The following is a 22647-nucleotide window of genomic DNA, read 5'->3' as shown; positions in this document are numbered from 1 at the left end:
AGGTGACGATCGAAGATAATGCTTAGGCGACGAGGTGTTTTCGTTTAGATGATGCCGAGCCGTGTTTAGCGATAACGACAAGGCGATTTTCATTGGCAATGCCGAGCCGTGTTTAATAATAACGACGAGGCGATTTTTATTGGCAATGCCGAGCCGTGTTTAATGATAATCGGCGAGGCGATTTTCATTGGCAATGCCGAGCCGTGTTTAATGATAACGGCGAGGCGTTTTCATTAGATGATGCCGAGCCATGTATAACGACAAGGCGTTTTCATTATATGATGCCGAGCCGTGTATAACGACGAGGCGTTTTGTTTTTTATTAACCAAAGATGATTTCGGGCCGTTCATTGAGATTTATCCATTCTATCACTGAGAGAGGTCCTCATTGAGGTGAGCTGTTTTAGATTGTTTTGAGAAAGAATCTCCGACTAACGCCGAAGTATTTTTCAAGTAAATTATGTGTTTTATAGGCCTTGTTCTCTTTGAGAGACTGATCATTCGTGAGGAAGAGTCGGGCATTGCAGCCAAAGTGTTTAGCTTGAGCCTGTTTTTTTCTTGCCAAGGCGTTAGCCCAGGGTTTCTCATTGATGAGGCAAAAGTTCAAGAGGATATAGTGTTCTCTTTGGAATCTGACTATAGACCGGCGTTCCCGAGAGGGTGAGTGCGTTTTGCCGGGTTTAAGAGTTCACTTTGGTTTTAGAGAAAGCGATGTAGTCTCGACTTATAATCTCGTGTGCGATAGTGAACTGTGGCGACCGATACGTTTTTAGTCTGAAATTTGTATAGCGCGCTTAATTTTTATCCATAGAGGATGTAACTTGCACCCTCGTCCTAGGAAAGGTGGTAAAAAGTCCGTTTAGAGAACTTTGTATTTGTCGTCTCGTTGTGGCCAGCAACGAGACGAGGCGTACAGTGTTTGGATACCAAAGTAGAACTTTGCCGAAGCAATGCAAGATCAATGAAAATAAAGTGCTTTGTAAAACAGGTAAAATGTTTAGCCAACGTAAAAACAAGTGAATAAAAGACTAGCCGAAGTGAAAGCAAGTGAATGAAAACTAGCCGAAGTGAAAGCAAGTGAACGAAAAAATGAAGTGAAATAAATCTAGACATACCTGACTTGACGAGCTAAAAATTTAAGATATGGTGTAAGTATGGTGTATACGTACCTACTCCCCCTCCCTTTTTAGGAGGGGGGACAGCTGAACTCGTCCGAGGACGGGCTGTCTACGTACCCTTTGCAGGGATCAAGCCGTCCCGTAGTTCATGCTGGTCGTGGTGCATCCTTAGTGATAGTATTTCTTCAGATCCGGAGTTAAAATCGAGCTCCGGATTGCTGCTTTCGTCGCTTCGTATTGCTCGTCTAAATTCTTCATTTCTTCCTCATTCACGATAAAGTCTGATGATCGATGCAGAGCATCCTGAATTGTTTGCGGCGTGTTCAGAGCCATCTCCCTTCGAAACTCTGATTTGTACCATAGGGATCGTTTTAGGACTTCAAAGGCGGCCTTGTCACTTATTCTTTCTACTTTGGACATAACAGCTTTGAACCTTGCCATGTAATCCCGAAGCGGTTCGTTAGGTCCTTGAGATAACGTCCATAGATCGGCGTCGGAGGTGCCTCGGTCCATGAACATCGAGTACTGCTTCAAGAACAAGGCGGAGAGCTGCTGGAAGTTGTTGATCGAATTACGTTCTTGCCTTGAGAACCATTCTAGTGCGGCCCCTTTGAGATGCTCTACAAACAGCAGACAATAACCGGCGTCTTTTTCTTGCTTGGTCAGGTTGGCAGAGTTCCTCGTGAAGGCTCGTCCCATTGCTATGCGGAACGCCGTTATATGAGATTTTGGGTCGGTGGTTCCTTCATAGAAAGGGATCCTAACTTTTCCGGGCCCGGGGATCATAGCCTCTGTGATCCTCGTCGTGAACGGGGTTCTTTTGGTTTCCTCGAGCATTCGATCAATCTCCGGCGCGGCACTTGTCGCATTATGCACTTGAGATTTCATGGCGCGTATCTCTGCCACTGTCCGAGCCATTGAGGCTCGCAACTCTTCGATCTCCAAGGTTTGCGCGCGGGTCATTCTCCTAGGTGGGCGAGGTCGCTCCTGGTCTTCTCTCCTCGACTCGTCTTTAAACTCTGCCTGCTCGACCCATTGGAGATTTTCCTCTTCCTCGGTTGGGTCGTTATCGCGAATCGGGTCGGCGACTTCGTCAACTTGAATGCCATTTAGTGCCGAGGCGAGCTCTTCTTGGCTTATTCGCCGAGCCGAGCCATTTTGTTGCGAGTTCGTGGTTTTATCATTCTGTTGGGCGTCCACATCGATCGCTTCATTCTCCTCTTCGCCGGCCCGTCCCCTTGAGTTCCGACGGAGTGGAAGCGGCTCGGTCATCTTAACTCGGGTTTCCGCGGGAGTCTGTTTGCCGAGGAGACGAAACATTGGTGGAGCCAAGGGATTTCTCGCGCCGCTCCCCAAGGCTTCTACAGGCGTTGAGAAATCGAAGCATCTCCGGATTCCATCCATCGGGTCGGAGATTCCGGCTCTCCAAGTTGGGTGTCGTCGCTCGGCCGTCATCGCGTTGAGCCTCTCTGTAATCGCCTCGTTTCTTTTGTCCTGCTCGTCGATCTTCTTCATCAATGCAGTCATCATGTTTCGCATGTCCTCTTGGATTTCGGTCGTCGCCGTCGTTGCGCCTGATGCTGGAGCGTCCTTTTCCGCGCCGTTATCGTTGTTGTTGTTGTTGTTATCGTCGAGGGTGTTGCTCGCCATGTTCTTCGGATCTTAAAGTCTTGTCGATTTAGAGTAAGAAAGTTTCAATCTCCCCACAGACGGCGCCAAATTGTGTGAGCCAAAACTCGCACAACCAGAAATTTATTTAAGGAAAACTAAGGGATCGGAAACTTCTATGGTTTATCGTCAAAAACAGTAAGATCGAAAGAAAGTTTTTCTTGCTGTAAAAGTGTTTAGCTCTTATTGCTTAGGGTTGCAAAAGTTACAGAATGAATTGTATACATCATCTATTTATACTAATTCTCCGAACCGCCTAGCCGAGAATCTCGAGAGAGATTTTTGGAATATTTCCTTATCGCCTCGTGCGGCTCACCGCCTTTGTATTTTGCCTAGGGTTTTTTATGGGATCCGTCTCTCAAGGCCTTAGTTCAGCCCATCTGAACTTTTCCACGGCTCGGCCCATCTAACTTCTCCATGGCTCGGCCCACTTGCCATTTTAGTCGAGACATGATCCGGTCCACCTCACCGAGGCGCGGCTCGGCCCAGGCATGTTGGAGAGGGGCTTGGCCCATTTCTCACGATTCGGCTCGGCCCATCTATCTTTCTTCGCGGCTCTCCCTACTGGTCTATCTTCACGGCTCTCCCACTTGGTGATCGCGGCTCTCCCACTTGTCTTGGTGAGAACGGCTCTCCCACTTGTCTTGGTGAGAACGGCTCTCCCACTGGTCTTGGTGAGAACGGCTCTCCCACTGGTCTTGGTGAGAACGGCTCTCCCACTTGTCTTTCTTCCATACTTAGTCATTTTGAGATGGTTTTATCTGCTTGGGGTGAAAACCGACCCCAACAGGAACCACACCAAGCTCAGTAATGAACCTCCTAATCCAAACAGCCTCCTTAGCTGCTTCTGAAGCAGCAATGTACTCAGCCTCAGTTGTAGAGTCTGCCACAGTGCTCTGCTTAGAACTCTTCCAACTCACTGCTCCTCCATTCAGACAAAAGACAAATCCAGATTGAGATCGGAAATCATCTTTGTCTGTCTGAAAGCTGGCATCTGTGTAACCACTCAAAACAAGTTCCTCACTTCCTCCATAGATCAAAAACTTATCCTTAGTTCTTCTCAAGTACTTAAGGATATTTTTGACTGCTATCCAGTGACTTTCACCTGGATCAGATTGGTATCTGCTCGTCATGCTCAAAGCACATGCAACATCTGGGCGAGTGCAGAGCATAGCATACATGATAGATCCTATAGCAGATGCATATGGAATCTTACTCATGCGCTCTCACTCATCATGTGTCGAAGGACACTGAGTCTTGCTGAGAGTTATGCCATGAGACATTGGTAGAAAACCTTTCTTAGAATCATGCATATTGAACCTGCGCAAGACCTTATCTATATAAGTATCTTGACTTAGTCCAATTAATTTATTCAATCTATCTCTATAGATTCTTATTCCAAGAATATAGGAAGCTTCTCCCATGTCTTTCATTGAAAAACAACTACTTAGCCATGTCTTAACAGACTGAAGTAGAGTAATATCATTCCCAATGAGCAGTATGTCATCTACATACAATACCAGAAAAGCAACTGCGCTCCCACTAGTCTTCTTGTAAACACAAGGTTCTTCTTCATTTCTAATGAAATCAAACTCTTTGATTGCCTCATTAAAACAAAGATTCCAACTCCGAGATGCTTGCTTCAAACCATAAATGGAACGATGAAGCTTGCATACCTTCCTAGCAGTTTCAGGAGATGTGAAACCTTCGGGTTGTGTCATGTACACATCCTCTTCGAGATTTCCATTAAGTAAAGCTGTTTTCACATCCATTTGCCAAATCTCATAATCATAATAAGCGGCAGTTGCTAGGAGAATCCGAATGGACTTAAGCATTGCGACTGGAGAATAGGTTTCATCATAGTCTATACCATGAATTTGCTTGTAACCTTTCGCCACCAGTCTAGCTTTGTATATCACTATATTACCATCCATGTCTGTTTTCTTCTTGAAAACCCATTTACACTCAATGGCTTTAACACCATCAGGTAAATCTACCAAAGTCCAAACTTTTTTTTCTGACATGGATCCCATTTCGGATTCTGCGGCTTGTAGCTATTTCTCGGAATCAGGGCCCATCATTGCTTCTTAAAAAGATGTAGGTTCATCACTCTCTATAAGTAAAAGATCATGATGATCCATTACCCAATCCCCAAATCTATTAGGTTCATGACGAATTCTTTCGGACCTACGTACCTCAGGTTCCACAGGAGTTGATTCTACGACTCTTCGTAGATCCAGTTGATGTTCTTCCTCAAGAGTAGGAATATCCTCCTGTGATTCTCGAACTTCTTCGAGTGATACTTTACTCCCACTAGTTCCCTTTGAAAGAAATTCTCTTTCCAAAAAGGCACCATTCCGAGCAACAAAGACTTTATTCTCAGCGGAGTTGTAAAAGAAATAACCTTTGGTCTCTTTCGGATAACCTACGAAGTAGCACTTATCACATTTGGGTCCAAGCTTATCAGTAAACATACGTTTAACATAAGCATCACAACCCCAAATTTTAAGAAAAGACAAATTAGGAACCTTTCCTGTCCACATCTCATATGGTGTCTTTTCAACTGATTTTGATGGAATTCTGTTTAGCATGAACACAGCAGTTCTAAAGCATATCCCCAAAAGGATAATGGAAGATCTGTGTGATTCATCATTGATCGAACCATATCTAATAAATTTCGATTTCTTCTCTCAGACACACCATTCTCTCAGATGATCACTGAAAACTTGGCTCAAATATTCTACTCCACGATCTGATCGGAGAGCTTTAATCCTTTTGCCAAGTTGATTTTGTAATTCATTCTGGAACTCCTTGAACTTTTCAAAGGATTCAGATTTATGTTTCATCAGATAAACATAACCATATCTACTGAAGTCATCAGTAAATGTGATGAAGTACTGGAAGTTTCCCCTAGCACTTAGACTCATTGGTCCACATACATCTGTATGTATAAGGCCCAATAGATCACTAGCCCTTTCACTGTGTCCAGTAAATGGGGCCTTAGTCATTTTCCCCAACAAACAAGATTTACACGTTTCATATGATTCAAAATCAAATGAGTTCAAAAGTCCATCACCATGAAGCTTCTGAATGCGTTTCTCATTTATATGGCCCAAACGACAATGTCAGAGAAAAGTTGGATTTAAGTCATTAGACTTAAACCTCTTAGTACGAATGTTATAGACCGGCATGTTCTGGTTTAGAACATAGAGTCCATTCTCTAATGGAGCACTACCATAAAACATATCATCACGATCAAATGAACAACATTTGTTCTTGATCGAAAATGAAAACCTTCCATGTCCAAACATGGAATAGAGATGATATTCTTGTTTATAGCAGGAACATAATAGCAGTTCTTGAGTTCTAAAACCATGCCTGAAGGCAAAGACAATGGATATGTCCCCACTGCTAATGCTGCAACTTTTTCACCATTAGCCACACGTAGGTCCACTTGTCCTTTTTCCAAAGTTCTGATGTTCTTTAGACCTTGCACATTTGTACAAATGTGAGCGCCACAGCCGGTATCCAATACCCAAGGAGTAGAACCAGAAGTGGTAACATTTACCTCTATAACATAGATACCCAGAGAAGAAATCTCAAAAGTTTTCTTCTCTTTCAGATCTTCCAAGCCTTCAAGGAGGTTTGATTCACTCGATTTATCCTTCTTTAAAACAAATCGCAATGAATGGGAATTTTGAGGGTTGGACATAACTGAAAAAGAAAAGCAAAGTTAATATGATGTTCATAAATTTTGAGCATTCTCAACAATTAAGAAAACTCACACTATACTCAAACAAAAAAAATTTCCTTAAAAAATGAGTATAGTATCCAAGATCCATATTTCACTAGAATCCAAGTGAGCTTTGGCTCAACCCCAAAATAACTAGTTAATTAGGCAAGCAACACTATTGCTAATTATATCCAATATAATTCTTGGTTGTGGAAGACATCTTATGTCTTATCCAAATCTATGCCTCTAAGCCCAAAACCGTCTTGATAGCCTAGTCAAGTAAACCAACCTTTTCTCATATGGTAACCGTTACTATCCGTCTCACTCTCAAATAATTGCAGACCGCTGCTTTGGCAGACCCGCCATACAAAATTCAAGTTTTAACAGTTGATAAGATTAGGGAGACATCAAATAACTTGATATTGGTTGAGGAATTAATATTAATCCAATTTTATCTTATATATAAAACTTGGCCACTTTCTCCAGCTGCTTGCCACATCAGCATTGGAGAAAGCGCCACCTGTCCATTTAAAATCTTAATGAACTAAATAATTAATTACATTTAAAGAAAAACATTTAATTAATCACATTTAAAGAAAACATTAAAGCACATTAATAAATATTAATATGTGTATGAACAAAATTATTTAAATAAATAAAATTTAAATTTATTTTAAATATATCAAAACTTAAAAATAATATATAATACAAGATTTTTTAAATCCACCATTCTATTTCTTTTTTCCAAGTGATTTAAACTACATTTTCAAACTAAAAATACCATTAAATTTTAATGTAAGTGAAACAAAAAACTTATGAGACTGAATAAGTTAAAAATTTTTAAATAATCCTATATAAAACTCTTACTAATAAAATTATAAGACTAAATATTCAATAAATGATTATAAAAATAAAAGTTATTAAAAAAGTAATAGTAAAAAAGAAGAGTAGATACATCAAATGTCATACAAAGTTTTTTTTAAATAATTTTAAAAATAGAATCTATAAAATATATATAACCAAAAAAAACTCAAAATGGTAAATTTTTCAATGAGATATTACGTTTTTATACATAAATTAAAATAGTAGATCTTTAGTCTTTCATTACCGTAGGAGAAAAATCGGATTATTTGGCACAACTCATGTCGAGGAGATTACAAATAGTGTATCATCTAGAAGAAATCGAAGAAAATATAAATATTTTAAACGAAAAAATGATGGTAAAAATATAATTCAAAAAAAATTCTAAAAATATATTATTTAAAATATAAATTAAAACAAGATCCACACATATGTGCGGGTTCTCTCCTAGTTTATACTAAAATTTATATCTAATATAAATAATTAAAAATAACTAATACATATCTCATATGTATTTAATTGGATTACATATAATTAACTTAATTTTAATCCAATTAAAATAATTAATTAGTTAGTATTTAATCTTAAATATAATTTTAGAATCTAATCAAATTAGAATTCTAATTAAATAAAAGATCTAAACAATTAAACCAAACCAATCATACCAAGCAACTAAACCAAGTGACTGCATATTGGTCTCACAAGTCGCATATGCATATTATAATAATTATATATTCAGGACAGTTATGTATTAGCGAATTGGTCTTTGCAATTAAAAATACATGATTTGGTAACTATTACATGCACACGCGAGGAAAGGAAAAACATGTTTTGGATATTACATATTATTAACATAATTATCGAATGATCATATCAGCATAATTATCTTATGTTTCGTTTGTAATATTTACCTTTCCTAAATCAATATTTCTTTTCGTATGAATCAACATGTACATATTTATTTAAGAGTCACAAATATATATTTTAAAATTGATAAACATCATAATCAAATTAGGGTTTTTACGAACATGTCTGAAAATCAATTTCAAACATTGTGAAACCATCAGAATTATTTATCTATAACAAATTGTAGATTAAAGAAGATCCAATTGCAGTATTAAACAAGTAGGCTCTGATACCACTGTAATAATTCATACCGGTTTATAACTATTTATAAACATTAATTGTGAATTTGATTGTTAGGATTCATGTAAATACTGAATTAAATCTAGATCTTAGAGTTTGAATATACCTGGATATTCTGCAGCGGAATGAGAAAAATCAGACAGATTTAAGATTATCTTAGCACTCCAAGTGTCGTGCCTCTATCGGTATCCACACGCACACAAATTGGATCGAGACGGGATGCTAGTATCGTTGAGATCAAATCTCAAAATCCAACGAACTGTTCGTCTTTTATCTCTGAGTTTTAGGATTTGCTTGTCATACAAGCAACATATGTCTCGCCTTTGTAGATTGTGGCTGCTAATAATTTTTTTTTTCTCTTGTCCACAACTACATATCGATATATATACTCACATATGAAAACCCTAACATTTTAGGATTCACATTCACGTAAGTGGGTTGGGCTTTAGTCTAATTCTTAATTAGACCATAAATCAGCCTTTATCACATGTGTATATATCCAATAATATATCTCTTATATATTATTATTTCTTATTTATCATATACATAAGAAATTCCCAAAACTCAAAATGTTAGTCCAATTCATAAAAGACATTATTAATCAATGCAATTTGCATAGGTGTGTGACCCTATAGGATCGTATAATATTAGTAACAGGTTCTCAACCCATAGATTATAAGCGGTTTCTAGCAAAACATTATAGCCACCTAATATTAAACGATTGTCAAATCTCGACAATACAACTTTAACTAGAGTAAAGTACAAATGATTTCAGGACATTCCCAACAGGTAAATCGTGGAGGACTCGTTTTGCCAAAGCATCGGCTAACAATTTAGCCGTCCGCTACACGTAGATAAACAAAATACATTAAAACAAGCGCTAGGGATAGGATGTCGCAGAGGAGTCCATAGAGCCCCTTAAGCTGATCACGAGAGTTGATTGCTCGAACAAATGTTTGAACGTCTGATTTGCAGCAGAGGTGTGTATACCCCAATTCTAGAGCATAAAGATACTATTGTCATTCTCTTGCATCATTGATAGCCTTAAGCATAGTTTCATCTGTGTAAAGATTCTATTTTTGAAGAGTAGATAATTTCGGGCCGACCAGAAAGACCAGCAGAGAGTGATAAGTTTCATCGTTGCTATATCAGGAAGAAGAAGGCTAGAACAGGGGAAGCAGAGGAGTTGGCGGCAAAAGATATAGCTGGGTCAAGTGTGGAGTAAAGAACCTGGCTCATTTAGAGGCTTTGCTGTTATTTCTGGTTGTTGCATAACTACAGAAAGACGATTCATTTTTCTTTTATCTTGGATTTTTGAATTATAGAGATTGAGTCGTTAGACTTGAGGCGATACTCAGTTCTTGAGGATTCGCGAGTGAGGGATGATTTGGATACTCGATCTGTGAGTGATTCAATTTCTCTTATTCATCTTGTAATTTCCTTGATTACATCAATGTAGGAAGTTTACAGGAGAGAGAGAGAGAGTTAAGGTTGTGATTTAGTGAGCTGAGAGAATCCAATCTTAAGACATAGCTAGGGGAATAATTTTCCTAGACCAACACCTGTTGGAGGAAGGCAGAACAAAGTACTAGCGATTTTAAAACCTGATTTAAAATCCACACAAACCTCAAAATTATGTCAGTGCTAAACAGGATTAGTCTCCAAACCTGACGAGCATACGTGCAATGGAAGAAAAGACGTTCAGTAGTCTCAAGATCTCCACAGTGGACACAAAGAGCATTGTCGAGGAGGCCTCTATTGAGAAGATTTTCTCCCAAAGGCAGAGTGTTTTGCATAATTTTCCACACGAAGACACAAAACTTTTGCGAGAATTTTTCCGACCAGATCATAGATTGCCAATTGAAATCTTGGTGTTGCTTGTTTATTGGGGCCGGTTTCTGGGTTTCAGAGTTTGACATTGCTGTGTGGTATCCAAACTTTGCAGAATTTTTCTATAAATTATTTTTTTGTTAAAAATATAAATTTAAAGTTTTGGAAATTTTTTAATTTTAAATATTGATGTGGACCAATAAAATTGAACTTTTAAATCATATGTAGACATTCTTAGAGGCATATAGCTTTATTTTTTTAATAATAGATTTAGAAATCAAAGCTGGAAGATCCCACACGAGGCAAGTGATTTTGGTCTCTCTTCCTTGTTTTGAGACTTACAGAATGTATTTGGATGTTGCTTGGTCAGCCAATTGTTACCTTTGTGGTTAACGTTAGGTTGTTAAAACCCCATCAGATGTCATGTTATTTTAAAAATCTTCCTCGGATACCTCAGTCTTTGTCTTAATGACAGAACTTCTTTCTCTATTTTCAGTGCTTTGTTTTTCAAAAGTTTCATGATTTTGGTCTCTGCTCCTTGTTTTGAAGCTTACCGAATGTATTCGGATGCTGCTTGGTCAGCTAATTGTTACCTTTGTGGTTAAAGTTAGGTTGCTAAAACCCCATCTGATGCTATGTTATTTCAAAAATATTCCTCGAATACCTCAGTCTCCATCAATGATAAAATCTCTTTCTCTATTTCAAGGTCTTCGTTTTTCAAAAGTGTCGAATATCAATTACTTGATATGTTTCTCAGATTGCTTGAAATTTATCATTCTTCTCAAATTTGATGGCTAAGCTTTGGAGATTTTACGGTCTCTTTTTCAATATTAAGGCGGCTTGTAATGGTTTTGTTTATATATTCTTTCATTATAGTTAAACATATAGTTTAGTCAAGTTGGTTCTTTTACGTTGTAATGACTCATTTTTTTAGTGAAACTTAACTCTATTTTTATTTTTTAAAAAATAATTGTTGCACACGTAGAAAAAAAAAAGTTAAAATTTATTATAGTTGTGTGACAAAAATTTGGATGCTAATGTAAAAGTCTCTAAATATGTGTGTATACATCTAATTTAAATTTAAAATTTCCGTTTTTAGTAATATTTATTTTAATTTTTAATTATTAAAATAAAGTTTGTATATAATTTTTTATCTTTAATAATTTTTAAAAACAATAATAGAATTTGGAAAATTTTAAATTTTTAATGTTGAGGTGGACCAATAAAAAGATTATATATAATTTTCTTATTCAGCAATAATATTAGAATTTGTAAACTTTTTTAATTTCATTATTCAACAATAATATTAAAAATTAGAAATTTTCCTTAATTTTGAATGTTGATGTGGACCAATAAAATTACCTTTTAAAATTTTATGTGGACGCCTTAAGAAGCCTATAACTTCAACTTTTATTAGTATAAGATAAGAAGATTATAATCAAAATAAACTTTTAGCTTTAAACTTTTTTATTCAGTTTTAGAATGGCTACTTACCTTTTACTCCTTAGTAAATTTTTTAAAAATTTTTTTAATTAATTAATTTCAAAAATGCTTACCAAAAACACAATAATCTACTCGTGGACTTATCTTATACGTTAATTTCGGTCCATGCATTCGATTTTTTTTTTCCTATTTGAAATCCTAGCATTGCATAAACTCTATAAATTCAACTCGTAGACATCAATTTTAGGGCATTTGAGACGAGTTTAGTTAGGTTTGTTTGTTTTTTTTTTTGTTGTTATATCACAGAACTCTTCTGTTTCGAGTCAGACAACGTTTTGATATGCACCGGTTGGAGCCAGGGTATCCTCTGACATCGGCGGCATCGATATCCCTCACGATAGAGGCTGCACAGCTCACTCCGATGGTAAAATTTCTCCGAATTCGATCAGTGAACTTGTCTTCTTTTTTAAAAAAAAAAATCCGTTGAGATTTAGATTATAGCTTATAGGTTTTTTATTTGAATTTGTGAAACTTGTATTGGTTCAGGGATGTGTTGCTCCATTATGTAGTGGATGTAATTCTAGGAGCTCTAGGGCTTCCTGATATCGTTCAGATTTCCCAGATTTTGATCCTAAATGGAAAGGAGCTGAATCATCCGCCTTCATCTAAAAAGCTGTAAGCTTTCAATTTTGTGTGAAATTGTGTATGCAGAGATTTCCCCTATGCAATTATAGCTCTGTCATTAAGCCTAACTCTCAAGCTAGATTCATAGATTGGTGGAATTTACATAGTTTGGAAGCTTTTGGTTTGTTAATATCAAGGTTCTATAATTCTCTTTGAGTATAATCTTTTAACCTATAGATCTTGAGTATAATCTCTTTGAGTACAATCTTGCAAAGTTTTGGCATAGATCAAGTTTAGATCTGCTTCTTGGGTTGATGAATTATAGAAACACTCTCGTATTTTTACATTTCTTTGGAGGCAACATATATGATTGATGTTAAATACGGTTACTCAAATTTGAAACTATAGAGTTTCTTTCTTGTCTCTGTCCTTTTAAATAATGTGTTAGGTTTAGTGTAATATCGTTGTTATGATTGACTGTGAATGTTTTTATTTCATGGAAGCTAATGTGAATCAAGCTATGAATTTGAATGATGGCCACTTGAAATTAGGTGATATGATCAGTTATAATGAGGTTATGGTTATGTGGATCGAACAAAATCTCAGCTTCTTGTGGGTTTGAAGAGTGATTCAATGAACTTGAAACAAGGTTTTTGTTTGGCTTTATGTTTCAGGTGAGACTCATGGACGAGGCAGGGTACAAGATAGGAAACCTAGACGCGACATTGATTCTACAAAGACCACTGATAAGTCCACACAAAGAGACGATCTGATCCAATCTGTCAAAGCTTCTAGGTGCAGATCCTTCTGTTGTGAACCTAAAAGCTAAAACCCACAAGAAAGCTGATAGCCTTGGAGAAAACAGAAGCATTGCAGCTCACACTGTTATTCTTCTCATGAAGAAGTGAGTCAATTTTATCATATTCCTTAAATGTATCAATCTCTTTAAAAAAAACACTTTTTAATGTAAATTTTTAATGCAATTACACTTTAGACTAGAGGTTTAATAATCCCTTCTTAGAAACAGTGAAAATCGAATCATGTGATGATGATACATTGAAATGGAAAAATGATTCTGGTTTCTTTGTCAGTTTCGAATAAAACTTGAAATTATGACTTTTTTAGCTGGAAGTTTCTTGTGACGCAATCTTCTACTTCTGTCATTTTCATATTCAGACATTACATCACATGAAAACTTTGATATTTTTGTCGATGTATATATGTATGATAATTTTGTTAATGTGTATGCACATCTGTGTGTTTTCAAAATACATATCTTTTCAGCGAAGTATACATTAGAAGGTAAATATGAATCTACACATAATTATTCTGTTGAGTATCTTTGAAGTGTTCACTCCATGACAACAGTACGCGATTTTCCTTTTTTCTCAATTTCCATTTTCCCCAATTTCCTTTTTCTGCCTATAGAAAACGTGTTTCAGGAGAAACATTACCCTATCTATATATATATATTTGATCCAAAAAACTTGACCACAGAAACGAAAAAAGGGAAGAAACCCTAAATAGTTTTACGCTTCATTCATCACTATGTTTGATCGTTGGGTAGTAGCAGCTCGTTTGTTTTCGTGCCTCCAAGTTATGGCAACAGGAACAATTTATGGTCGTGATTTGTTGTGCTTGTCCTCATCCCCTGAGAAAGAGGTTCGCTCGGCAAAAATAAAAATTCGTTTTGTTGATATCATCGTCAAAGCTAAGTGCAGGAAAGAAATCGAAGAGAGTAGTAGCACTAAAAAGGCTGATGCGATGATGAAGATCGTAAAGAGAGAGAAACAGGTTTTAAAGAGAAAAGAGAAAGCTAAAATCGAAGCTGTGATGAAGAGAAGAGCAATGAGGTTGGAAGCTCGACGTAAGCTAGAGAAGGTGGAAGAAGAAGCGAGATCCAAGATGAAAGAAGATCACTTGGATGATGAGAAGGAAATCGTGAAGCTCTGCGGTGGCTCTCGTATGGCAAGAACTCGTTGGGTTAAAAAGTTTGGTCTGATTTTAAAAAACGACATAGATGATTCTTTGGAAGCTTGCGATGATCTTGAAGAAGGTGAGATCCGTTAGCTGGGATGAAGTCAACTGCCTCAAGTAAAAAAAAAATAATTAGTGTAACTTTTTTTACTATAATACTTACTGGTCCCATATGTAATTTTTTTCATTTAGTTTAGTTACTTGATCAATTTTTTCTATTTTTTTGTTTTTTTTTGGAACATTAGATTTCATTAATAAACTTAGAGTCATACAAGAGTGGAAATAGATGAAGGTAATGTAAGAATTCGTACCGGTTTATAACTATTTATAAACATTAATTACGAATTTGATTGCCAGGATTCATGTAAATACTGAATTAAATCTAGATCTTAGAGTTTGAATATACCTGGATATTCTGTAGCGGAATGAGAAAAATCAGATAGATTTAAGATTATCTTAGCACTCCAAGTGTCGTGCCTCTATCGGTATCCATACGCACACAAATTGGATCGAGACGGGATGCTAGTACCGTTGAGATCAAATCTCAAAATCCAACGAACTGTTCGTCTTTTATCTCTGAGTTTAAGGATTTGCTTGTCATACAAGCAACATATGTCTCGCCTTTGTAGATTGTGGCTGCTAATAAATTTTTTTTTTTTTTCTCTTGTCCACAACTACATATCGATATATATATATATATACTCACATATGAAAACCCTAACACTTTAGGATTCACATTCACGTGGGTGGGTTGGGCTTTAGTCTAATTCTTAATTAGACCATAAATCAGCCTTTATCACATGTGTATATATCCAATAATATATCTCTTATATATTATTATTTCTTATTTATTATATACCTAAGAAATTCCCAAAACTCAAAATGTTAGTCCAATTCATAAAAGACATTATTAATCAATGATCCAATTTACTTAGGTGTGTGACCCTATAGGATCGTATAATATTAGTAACAGGTTCTCAACCCATAGATTATAAGTGGTTTATAGCAAAACATTATAACCACCTAATATTAAACGATTGTCAAATCTCGACAATACAACTTTTACTAGAGTAAAGTACAAATGATTTCAGGATATTCCCAACAATCTCCCACTTGTACTAGAATCATCTATTCCTATAATCCTTTTGTCTTTATATCTCGATCTTAGCATAAAGCAAGAAACAGTGTCATCTTTATCAAGCTAGATCATGTTTATCGAACTCTGATTTGTACTGATAAAACAAACGACTGACATTCACCTCGTTTGAGCGCGGCCACGCATTTCTCAGTATAAAATCTTCGATAGGCCCAGAGATATTTATCTCCCGTTATATAGGAGGGAAAAATCCCATCTTGTTCCATCCCTGTACCTTACACAATTCATAATGTGCCCGATCACTGTCTTTATAATCACCTTTTACGGCTGACGTTTGACAAAGTCAAAGCAAACTAATCCATGTACAAGAAATCATGACGAACTCAGGTCAAAGGACTATACTCTATAGTTGTCATGAGAAACTCTTATGACACTCATATAACAATCTTGTAGAGTTCTCATAGCGGGTCAGTCCAATCATGTGTTCTCTAACACATATCTATGTGATTGACTTTAATACTGCATATCAATGACTTCACAAAACTTAGTCATCAGTCACCTCACATACTAGTCATTCTTAGTTATTAACGTCCCATTTTAATAACCTTGACTAGGGACTTCAATAATCTAAATCATCTTCCACTTATAGAGTTTCATGATCAAGTCACATACTTGATGATCTATAAGAATGACATAAATTATTTTGGGACTATTATTCAATTATCCAATAACAAAATAATACTGAAACAAATTTCATTAATTTGAAAATAAAATCAAATGTATGTAAACATGAACATCATATCATAAAAGAAATTAAAACCTCCCACTGAAAATAAGATTACATCTTTATGAATCTAATGCCTATCGCAGCAGTATGACTCTCATGCTTAGGCTGCGGAAGGGGTTTCGTAAAAGGATCAGCAACATTTGCATCCGTTGGAACTCTGCTAATCTTCACATCGCCTCTGTCAATAATCTCTCGAATGAGGTGATATCGCCTTTGTATATGTTTGGATTTCTGGTGTGATCTAGGTTCCTTTGCCTGTGCGATGGCTCCATTGTTATCACAATATAGATCAACAGGGTTAGAGATGCTAGGAACCACACCAAGCTCAGTAATGAACCTCCTAATCCAAACAGCCTCCTTAGCTGCTTCTGAAGCAGCAATGTACTCATCCTCAGTTGTAGAGTCTGCCACAGTGCTCTGCTTAGAACTCTTCCAACTCACTGCTCCTCCATTAGACAAAAGACAAATCCAGATTGAGATCGGAAATCATCTTTGTCTGTCTGAAAGCTGGCATCTGTGTAACCACTCAAAACAAGTTCCTCACTTCCTCCATAGATCAAAAACTTATCCTTAGTTCTTCTCAAGTACTTAAGGATATTCTTGACTGCTATCCAGTGACTTTCACCTGGATCAGATTGGTATCTGCTTGTCATGCTCAAAGCACATGCAATATCTGGGCGAGTGCAGAGCATAGCATACATGATAGATCTTATAGCAGATGCATATGGAATCGTACTAATGCGCTCTCGCTCATCATGTGTCGAAGGACACTGAGTCTTGCTGAGAGTTATGCCATGAGACATTGGTAGAAAACCTTTCTTAGAATCATGCATATTGAACCTGCGCAAGACCTTATCTATATAAGTATCTTGACTTAGTCCAATTAATTTATTCAATCTATCTCTATAGATTCTTATTCCAAGAATATAGGAAGCTTCTCCCATGTCTTTCATTGAGAAACAACTACTTAGCCATGTCTTAACAGACTGAAGTAGAGTAATATCATTCCCAATGAGCAGTATGTCATCTACATATGATAACTAAGAGTTTTGAGGCTCTTAGATGGGGGTTATCAATCCCCTTGTCAAAGTAGTATAAGGGGTATCAATCCATATGTGTGGTAGTTAGGCACTAGTTTATGTGATAGGTTCTTAAGTCAAGTGATCAAAGATGAGTTTTGGTGTGAACAAAGTAACAAGAAAGCATAAAACAAGAAACAAACAAGCTATGATTAATGAACTAAGCAAGCAAACAAAACAAGATGATGGTGATTAAGCAAATGATAAAAGCTAAACCTCTAGATGTGATCATTGATTAGGGTGCTTTAGATATTGAATCATGATGCTAAGAACATAATGCAACACTTGCTACTCTTTAGTCTAGGCTTCTTAATCAGATTAATTCATTCCCATGACAATAATCCCTTTGCAAATCACTTAATCAAGTCTAACAACCATTAGATATAATCAAGCAATCAGCAAGCATAATGCATCAAGCCTAATAAGTGACCAAACAATCTCTCAACCAAGAAGACTGAATCTTATACAGAAAGACATAACAAGCAATCACATGATCTCAAACATTTCAACTTAGAACTCTAATCTAGACTAATCCTCTCATGAAGGCATTAATCTCTACACTAATCCACTTTCAAACCAAATCATCATTTGTGAAATATGAATCAATGAGCATTAAGAAACAGTTCTAATATGTCATTCATGCATTTAACAAATCATTCCCATGATGAAAAAGGCATAAACCCTTAAGTTAGCTCTTTCAGGCATTTCATCAAACACTTTTGGTGCATGAAATGCCTATGAACCCAGATTTCACTTTCCCAAGGAAATCTGGCATTAGGAGCAGCTAACTAAGGAAATGAAATGAGAATCTAAACCCTAAACATCACCAATCAAACATCTAAGCACCCTAATCTACACACCTAGAAGTTTAAAAGATGACTACTCACTAATCATGAAGAACACATCTAATCTTTTGCAAGAGATGATGTTAATCATGATTAGAAGCAGAAATGAGATGATGAGATGATAAGAAACAGACTTGGAATGATCAAATCCCTTCAGATATCTCTTAATCAAAAACGTTTTTTTACACTAAAAAGGAAAGAAAACTAGAGAGAAACTAAGAGAGAAGATGATCCTAGGGTTTTTCTCCCAAAAAACTATATATACTAAGTGCTAATGGACCGGGTCAGCCCAGGACAAACTGGGTACTGACCAAACTGGGTACTGACCCGGCTCAGTTGGGTCAAGTGGAAATCCTGCGGGTCAGTCCAGTATGTCCCAGGTCGCACACCTACTTGTCTTGTGAAGCCGCACGCCTAAGTAGGAGTGTTTTGCGAGTGTTGCTGCGGCTTGGTCTCCTTCCTCTCCAACTCTCCTTCCTCTCCAACTCGCAGGGCTAAGGCGGTTTCTGGGGAATGTACAAACTGTGCGGGTTGGTCTCTAGTCGGAGTGATTTGCGAGTGATCGTGCGGGTTAACCAAGTCGCAAGACCATCTCGCAGCATCCAGAGCAGCTTAGACCAGCATCCAGAGCAGCTTAGACCACTTCGCATTCCGGAGAGTGTAACTCCTATGAGACTTGTCCGAATTGAATGATTTCGGTTGCAGAAGACAGAGGACTCATTTATCTCCAACTTTGGTGAAGAAAGCTTCGGTGCTTGGGAAGTGTAAGGCTTCCTGGAGGGCACATCTTTGCAGTGCATGTACACGACCAGAGAGAGGCGTCTAGACATGTGTCCATTCCGGAGACTGTATCTTTCTGCTCATAGATCCGAATTGAATGCTCTTGGACGTTCTGGAAAGAAGACTCAAATGGCTATGGTTCTCATGAAGGACCCGGAAACTAAATCGGCCTGGAAGTGCACCGTCCTTCGCATCCTTTAGAACTGATCTGCTCGGTCCGGAATACCTGCGAGACTGGGGTTCCTTCCGACAAGCTTATCTCTCTGCTCACGCGTCCGAATTCCACGATTCCACTTGCTAAGAGACCGTGATGCAATGCTCTCCAACTTCTATGAAGCACCCGCCGTCTGAATCGGACCGGAAGGCTCCCCGGACAGGAGATCATTCAGGGGTATCGGATTGCTCCGGAATGAGTGCGAGACCTGTTCGTCTTCCGATTACCATATCTTTCAGTTCCGTGGTCCAAATGCCTTGATTCCAACTGTTATGAACTCTTGACTCAATTATCTCCAACCTTTATGAAGACTCCGATAGCTGAATCTGACCGGAAGGTTCCCCGGACGGGCGATTTCGGAAACGTGTCTGCACCCGGAGATTTTGGCCGAGAGACTTGACCGCGGTACGTGTTTTTGGCCGAGAAAGCTACCCGCGGGAAGGATTTTGGCCGAGAGACTTCGGCCATCAGTATATCATTTTGCCGAGAAACCCAAAATTGCTCCTTTTCACCATTTTTGATCATTTCAACTCCATTTCTTCATCTGAATCACATCCTCCACTCCAAATAAACTCCAAAAGCACCTGTTTAACACTCCAAAACATGCAAAACTCTCTTGGACCTAATGCAATCTCCTAAGTCCTAAAACAATGCTTAAACACCTAAAATGCATGCAAATGAGACATGATTTGGACTAGAATATGTACATTAAATGATGCAATTTATGAATATATCAACTCCCCCACACTTATCCTTTGCTTGTCCTCAAGCAAAAAGAACAAATGAGAGAGAGAGGTTGAATGCATTGGGAGTTCATATTTCCTTTGAAAGAGAAAAGTGACAACTAAGAGAATTCAAGTTCATGCTCAATATGCAATGCAAGACCATACTCTGATGTAACAACTCAACAGTAATCTCCACAAGTTCTCTTATTCCTCAACTCTTTGACATTCATTAAGCTCTTTACCAAGTGGATCAAATGATGCAATGTTCAAACAAGCAAAGTTTGGCTAGGGTGAGGTAATGAGACTAAAATGATCTCATCAGCGCCTGAGTGGGTTCAATGCAGCAAGGGGATCTCTCTATGAATGATCAAACTTTGGCAGAATGCTAAAGGTAAAAAGCAACCTATGCATACAAGGGCAAGGACTCATCCCACCCCACACTCTACTCAAAGCTTTCTCACTTGTTCAACCTCTCAAGAACCTCACTTTCCACACTCATTTTCCTCTCACTAGGGGACTCACTTTTAATTTTCACACTCAAGTCTTGGAGTTCAAACTTTACATAGCTCTTTTTCACTTCTTTTTTGTAACTTCTAGCCTCTTTTTCTTTCTTTCTAAAACATTTGAGCTCTTGGGCTTCTTAGACTTTTTCTTTTCAAAACACTAGAGCTCACTTTCTTTGACTCAAAACTCCAAGACTGATTTCTTTTCTTTTTCTATCCCCTAGTTCCCACCATTCTTCTTTTATTTCCACTCATCTCTCCTTTTTCCACTCACCAACAAGTATTCCCCCACACTTAGTTCTCACCAAATCTCTCAGCTCCTTGATGATGGAACTTAACACTCAATGAGACTTGCCCTTGTCGCTCTAAACCTAACACTTTCTGCTAAGTTTGATCCAAGGTGGCCTTTCAATCACACACAAACATTTGGCTTGAAGGAAGGATGGGTTCAAGGTGAGGAAAACTGATCCAGATGTGGACTCAGCTATTTGAGCTAAGGAAGAGGGTGGTAAAAACAGGATTCTAGCTCAAATATGTATATAGGTATCCACAAGCTTATTCAAACAATGCATCACAAGATAATTTCAAGTCAAGTTCAAGGTTTTCACTTATTAGAGTTGAGTTCAATTCAAACTTGCTTCTCAGATTCAAATCATTTCAAGCCTTGCAAGCAAAGAAGTCATTTCACAAGCATATTTAATCCAAATTCTCAAAGTGATGTACTCTCAAGGAAAGAACCTATCATTACTCCCATTAGGATGTAAACCTATATGAAAATGCAAACTAGACTCAACCTAAAATGTGAATGCAACTACATGAGCATTTTTTGTGAAAATTTTTTCAGATTTTTCCATTTTTTTGGTTTTTTATATGCACTTAGATGAATGCAAAATGAGACTCAAAGTGAAAAGGAAAATAAGATCAGAATAAACATGATTAGTAAACACAAAACCCCTCCCCCACACTTAAATAACACAGTCCCTTGTGTTATAAAAGCATGAGAAAGAGAAAAAAAATCAAACATGAAATGCAAAAGATAAAGAAAAATGCTAAATGCTCATGTACAAGTGTATGGAGTGATACCTGGTGTGGTTCTTGTGCAAAAGGGGAGTGAGTATCTGCACCAGATGAGGCCAGACACCACTGGAGATGGATTTTGCTTGGCCTGAACTCCCTTGCTGCGGCCTGGTCTTGTCTTGATCCAAACCGCACACCTAAGCCGCAGGGTTTTTTTTTTTTTTTTTTACTTAGAAAATTGGCCAATCTTCTTATGCTGCTACCTGGTTTCTCTTTTCCCAGCTAGCACACCTAACTTGGAGTGTTTTGCGAATGGATGTGCGGGTTGGCTTCTCTTGTTTCTAGGCCGCAGCACCAGGTAGCAGAGTTTGGGACTTAGAACTCTTGGCCTGTTCTTCTTTTGCTGCGGCCTGGACATCTTTCACTAGGTAGCATGCCCAGGCCGGAGTAAATTGCGAGTCCTGCTGCGGCCTGGGCTCTTCTTGATCCAAACCGCACACCTAGGTAGCACTGAGGCGTTCTCCAAGTTTTTCAGTCCTTAAACACTTCTCTCAGCTCTCTCACATGCTCCATTCCATTCATCACTGAGCTATGTCCTCCAAAAATCACCTAGAACCTGAGACCAACTCACAAAACCCATCAAAAGATCCTAAAACATAAAAAGAAATGAGAGAAAAGAATAAAAAGATTATATACAAGGATAAGCTTGGGGTGTCTCCCAAGAGCACTTTGTTTAAAGTCACTAAGTTTGACTTTCAAAAACCTGTTTTCAGCTGGGGTGAGGTTGAGCACTGATGCTCTTCAGCACTTCAATGGTCCTGAGCAAGAAATCTGAGTTGGTTTGCTGCCTTTGGGAACCATTAGACCCTTGTCCTTGAGATCCCACCTTGAGACCTTTGTCCACCAGCTCTTGAATACCATCTGGGTCTTTATCAAAGATGGCCCTTGTGAGACATGCCCTCACTTCAGCAAACAGACCTGGCTTCCCATTGCAATCCAGCTTATACTTCAGAGAACCATCATCATCAACCCAAGGGAGTGAGATCAAAGTCTTGAGAAGAAAGATCAGGTTTAATACTCTTGTCTTCTGATGCTGAGCCATCACTTTTGGTGTTAATCATCCTTTAGATCACTAAGTGTAGGAGACCATGAGAGCAGGATGTCTTCTTCTTCTGATCAATGGCTGGTTCAGTCCCATCCTT

At 37.8% G+C, this 22647-nt stretch overlaps 1 pseudogene; it reads left to right on the top strand.

Annotated features, from left to right (window-relative positions):
• Window positions 1-6159: 6159 nt before the first annotated feature.
• Window positions 6160-13330, top strand: LOC112089943 (annotated as a pseudogene).
• Window positions 13331-22647: the final 9317 nt, after the last annotated feature.

This window comes from Eutrema salsugineum, unplaced genomic scaffold (assembly GCF_000478725.1).
Source record: "Eutrema salsugineum unplaced genomic scaffold, Eutsalg1_0 scaffold_11, whole genome shotgun sequence".
Taxonomy (NCBI): Eukaryota; Viridiplantae; Streptophyta; class Magnoliopsida; order Brassicales; family Brassicaceae; genus Eutrema; species Eutrema salsugineum.
Note: the sequence above shows the minus strand (reverse complement) of the source record. Positions and strands in the feature narration are given on the sequence as shown.